This window comes from Palaemon carinicauda, chromosome 17, assembly GCF_036898095.1.
Source record: "Palaemon carinicauda isolate YSFRI2023 chromosome 17, ASM3689809v2, whole genome shotgun sequence".
NCBI classification, from domain to species: domain Eukaryota; kingdom Metazoa; phylum Arthropoda; class Malacostraca; order Decapoda; family Palaemonidae; genus Palaemon; species Palaemon carinicauda.
Genome location: NC_090741.1, coordinates 22,836,276 through 22,842,279, shown reverse-complemented (window position 1 = coordinate 22,842,279; position 6,004 = coordinate 22,836,276).

The following is a 6,004-nucleotide window of genomic DNA, read 5'->3' as shown; positions in this document are numbered from 1 at the left end:
ACAAATCAAGCGTGGATATGTTCAAGATGTCCATACCTGGTACACTCCTATCCTTTTGACATGCGTAACTTGCGCCAAGTTTTGTATATCTCATCCCTGCCACATCTGCATAGGGATATGCCTCCACTACATCCTTTATGGCCCCAAAATTCTTACATGCCTCTGCATTGGTGGCAGTGACTATGCAGATACCTCACTGCTTGTAGACAGGGCTGGACAAGGATCCGAATATTACCTTGCAGGCGCTACTACCTTCCATCCTGAAGAGAGCTTCAAAACTTTTGATTGTCTATGCTCCTTCAGCCAACTTATATACGATTTGCTTATCACGTTCCACCTTATCTGAGGCTGCGCTTGTAAACAACTTCATCGAGGTGTATACTAATCTTGTTGTTTTCAATTAACATGTGTTTTCGTGTCATAACTCCTTCCATCTGATTACTGCTCTACCCTCCGCTCCTTATAGAACAGGTTAAATCACGATTCACGCGCCTCGTAGATGAAATATATATATCAATTTATGTACTCTAATAAGGAATCATGGAAATTTCCTGATGGGATAATTTACTCTTGAAATCTCTTTGATGTGTAGCCCCTCCCTTTTTAATTTCATAGACAATTTTTAGCTGCTTTATTTTCAATCATCCAGTGAGGTATATTAGCAGTTTTTATTACACATTCATAGTCATTCAGATATTCATCCTCAACCACTTTTTCAACATCAAATTTTTGTATCATATCCAAAATATTTTACTAATTAATCGGTGAAAGGAGATCCCCATTATTATCCCATCTCACGCTAACGGACCTTTCTAAGTACTTTAATACACTATTAACATAAGGTATTCACTGCTGAGTGAAATACATGGGGAGAATTCCAGCTAGTGAAGGCCTGCTAATGGGGTTCTGGCTGTTTATTTTGTGTGTCCTGAGAGGAATCGAATTATTCTGCAGGACATTCCTCACATCTCTTATCTTTGGCGCTATAGTAGTCTTAACCATTTTTTGCAGACTATCCTTATTTATTTTTCGACGTTCAATAGTCTTCAAGGGGATATTGTTGCTATTTCTAACCTTTGCCTGATATGATACATTCAAAGTTTCGGGTTTTTCCCGCACATTTGAAATACCACTTCGTCCCCCCTCATCAGATGTCTTTTTTCCAATCATCCGCTCGTAAGTAAGTCTTGGAATTAAATACAATTCCCTCATGCCTTTTTTTTACTATTAGGTTTATTTGAAAATACTTGATATTAATCCTGCTGCCAGTGGTAATAAACAGACAGAATAGCTCCAGCTCTCCTACTTTGGGGAATTTTCTTTTTCTTATGTATTGGGGTTTTCCTCAGTGCAATTTTCCGCACTTCCTCCCTGTATCTCTTTAATATCCTGATATTATTCACGTCCTGTGTCAGATTCTTCTTCAAGAAGTTCTGAAATATTTCAGAAATTGTATTAAGATTTTTTCCCCGTAGTACAGCTATTATTTTACACGTATGTGGGGCGGGTAAATGGGATAGAAAAATAATGAATTCCTTATTCTTTTCTATTAGACCCCTCCTTTTACAGCTGGTCATACTTGAATTATATGGCTTTCATTAAGCCTTGAATTAAGGTGGTCTGGGTATCCATTCCACTTAACTAAATACTTCCTTTTACCACCAACCGTTTTTCTCCTCAACACTATTATATCATACAGTTCAGATAGACTCATTGGGATTAATTCTTCTCTATAAAACACACCTTGAATTTCTTCACCATTTAAATCCTCCAAATAATAGACAGTCGGTTGCTGACTTTTGTCAATTCTTCTTATACTGATGAACTCATAAGCATTCTGCACTGTGAAACCACTTCTTAAGGGAGCATTCTTTTTTTCATCGGCAATGCGTACAGTCCTTCCAAGATTGAGAGTGAAACTGAATGTCTTTGAGTCTGGTCCTTTTTTATATACATCCTCTCGTCCTTCTTAATATACATCCTCGCAAATTGCCTTTCCACATCTCCTCTTACGGTTAGTACATGAATTTGATTGGGGTCTGATTAGCCCCTAACCTACGATGAGGTGAATCATTATAACTGGTAACAATGACATTTAACACATTAATATAAGTGAGTGTTTGTAAATTTTACTCTTCAATGTTCTAATCACCCGCTCAGCAATTGAAGACTTTATCTCTTTTGAATATACACTATACAATTCTATCTTTTTCCTATTAAGATATTGACGGACATATCTATTATAGAATTCCTCTCCCTCATCAGAGTTCAGACGTGACACTCTCTTAGAATCGTCACTGTCGAGGACAATTTTGAATGCCTGCATCACACTAGTGCCATTTTTCTTATTTATGGGTACTACTTGAAGATAGCGGGAAAATATATCAATAACAATTAAAAGATATTCATAACCCCGGTTGTGACTCGCAAGTCTCGACATGTCAGCGAGATCACAACCAGCTATAACTCTAGGCTTGGGTGATAGTACTTTCCTCCTTGTGAACTTCTTCCACGTGATTTTATGTAAGGTATATGATGACTGGCTTTCTAGAAAATCTCTAACAATACTCCTAGTAATGTTTTCATCCACCATTCTCGCATTTTTAAATAATGTCTCTACATCAACGTAGATATCCGGTGACTTTTCAGTTTTGTAAAGTCTTTTTAAAACCGAGTTATGCCTTCTGCTCACCATTGAAAAATTACTTGAGACTCGGTCTCCCCTACTATGTTAGTACGAAGCTGTAATTCTTCTGGAGTATTCGGTCGCAGATCCACTAATAAATAATCATACTTATTATGAGATAAAGCCCTTTTATATATTTCAGTAATGTCAGGACTCTTCCTCTTGCCATACAACTGACGTCCGAGTATTTCGATCTGACCAATATCCCTATTCCTCATTAATATATAATGAGAACAATTCAAACTTATATTTCTGCTAAATCTACCCGAGTGGAATACGTTCTGAGTTATAAATATTACTGAAATATTAGAGTGGTGACCTGCAGTGAATGCTTGAGTGACAAATTTATTATCACCCGCCTCTATAAAGCAATTATCAAGGACGAATAATAAGACCAGATCTCCTACAGCACTGTCTGTATATTCAAAGGGATTCAAGATATCCCTACTAATTTTAAATTTATATCCAATCTCGGTAAGTCGCCCTAAGGGATGGTCATCTACTCCATAGTAGAGGAAAGAGTGAAAGACTGCATGATATTTTTCGATAATCTTTTGAGACAACCGTGTTTTCCCTGAATTGCTATATCCAGCTATTATTATCCTAGATGGGGAGGAAAATAAATTTGTCACGTCTTTAGGGAAGCTTGAAGTTGTCATTGTGAAGGTGTGAATGCCAAAGAGGAACTATTTCAATATATACATAGCTATAAATTATATTACAGGGGGTGTTCAGTTTAGTGAAACACTGGATTTATAATTTAAAAAAAAAAAAATATTTGTATATTTTTAGAGTTTTAAAATTTTGTATTTCCTTCATTCAAGTGGGTGCTATTATGTAAAAAAAATTAGTCTTGTTTTAAATCTGTTTACGCAAGATGTTTATAATGTTTCCATTATTCGGGTGTGAGCTACTATAAACATTACGGAAATTATAATGATGATGATGATGGTGATGAGGATGATATTCGGATTTTCTTTTAAACCAAATGAGTTACAAATGCTTTTATGGACTTGAATCAGGTCAGTGTCACAGTCAGTGCTATTTATAATAAGTTAGGGGTGAGAAGGTATACAGCCGTAATAGGGAGCAGCGGTTAAGAGGTGAAATCTTCGCCTTCCTCACAAATTTCAACCTCTGTGAGAATTATTCTACCAGTCTGTATACCCCTTCTCTTCTTACGTGAATTGAGATTGTTGTGCATTCCTCTCCGTTTGATGCAACCCGTGGGAGAGACACCTGCCTGTAATGATCCCATCCCAGATGTAGAGGGTGAAGAATGTGTAGGAGGAGGAGGGGGAGGAGGAGGAAGAGGAGGAGGAGGAGGAGAATGTTGACTATGTACCCTCCTTATTGCATTATTATTTTTACTCCTTCGTCTCATAATAATTAGCTTCTTGAGAAATCTTTGCAAAGAAAGAGTAGGATTAGGTCTTGGAACAGGAAAGCGAGGAGGAGGAGGAGGAGGAGGAGGAGGAACGGAGGGGTGGGAGGTATCCACACCGAGTGTCATAGCCGGAGGGAGGGATGAAAGTTCATTAACACTTCCAGCCATATCAACACGAACCTTTGGATGACCGTATGAGTAAGATTCATATGGCGTCAAGTAATATCTCTTATCTTCATAGGAAGATAGGGCTATCTTACGATTACGGGTTAAACACTTAGTCCCCTCAATATTTAGCAGGCTATAAACTTCTTTTGTCAATATATCACTCCCCCCTATGGAATCTTTATATTGCTGATGCTCTATAGAAGGTTGGATTAACTGCTGAATACCTTTAGGAGTGTTTGATAGGCTATTCATTGTCTTGTAAGAGTATACTTTAGGCTTGACACCTACAAATTCGGTGATGTGGTCATTAGCTGTCTCAAGCTTTAAGAGACCAAGACTCCCCTTCTCCATGCATCGTGCAATTGATGGTCTTCGGGAAAGTTACTAAAGTCAAAATTTTCTTTTAAAGGGCCTTTTAACTGATCATTTAGATTTTCAATTTCCAAAGTGAAGAAGAGACTATCAGTATCTATGTAAAGCAGCTTTATCTTTTCCCCGTATAATCTTACGAGGGTATCATAAAAGAAGTCATACATAATGTTCTTTGATAAGTCTAGGATAGAGAAACCAATGTATATAGGAGAATCTGCTATAATATTCGTCATAGTGTGATTTACAATTACTCTATCCTCACTGATGACATCAACAGACTTGAAGGTATGTTCAGAGACATTTCGGAGGAGTGTGTCTTCATTGTCGACGATTACACTCTTGGTTGGGTAGTTTAACTGATTTTTAATCGTAACCCCAAAGACAGAATTCATCATAACTTTTAGTGTTGATTTCTTATCACAATCTTTCTCCCTCGCACGCATAGCCACACATCCTGCTATATACTCACGAAGGTAGTATTCCTGTCTGAATTTATACATTTTTTCTGATAGTCGAGATCTTTAACCCTAACCTTATGAGTGTTTGCAAGAGGGGAAGGCCTATTAATTTATTATTTTTTCGTGGGATGTTATTATTCCGTTCCTTGAGGAGATCCTGAGAATATTTAGAGATCAGATCCTTTCGTGATATTAAGATGTTGCATAGCAAAGGGGAAGGCATCAGTTCTCGCAGCCACAGAATCTTCAACATGCTCAATGTCACATAAAATAAAATATCCAATATCGTCATGCGCATCAATGGACAAGATATCCGGTTGTCTGAAAGTATCCAATTCTGAGAGGGATAACTCTGAAATATCATCAAGCAGCATTTTGAACTTTGTCATGACGGTCGGGTAAAGAGAGGTGAGATCTGCATACAGTATATATCGTGATTTAGTCAATAAAGGATGAAAGTTAGGATTTATTGGTATATTGTCGGCGGTTGCGTGACGACGGATTAGACTGCAGAACCCTCCTCAAATATTTTGTGCGATAAGTTGATACAGCTCTCCATCACAGATGAGAGGTAGTTTTATACGTGTTCTACAGAGAAAGGCATCCAGAGAGAGAGAAGTGCAGGTTAGGAAATTTGTGCAGTTTAGGCGGAAATAAGAAAATAAGGCCTCTCTCCATGTCATAAAAATATCACACTGCATTGCAACATCAACTAGTAGGTATAATAAGGTATAGTCAAGGAGATTACCAAATTGCGAAGCCTTCCACACGGATTTGATATGTTCGTAATCATCTTTAGAAATTGAGGAACTCGTCAACCTATTATTGAATTTAGTTCTTGTTGGGATACCATTTTTAAGAGGGATGTCATACCCCGTAACATAATCATAAGGGTAGAATTGTTTGCTAGTCTTAGGTATAAGATCCTTTACT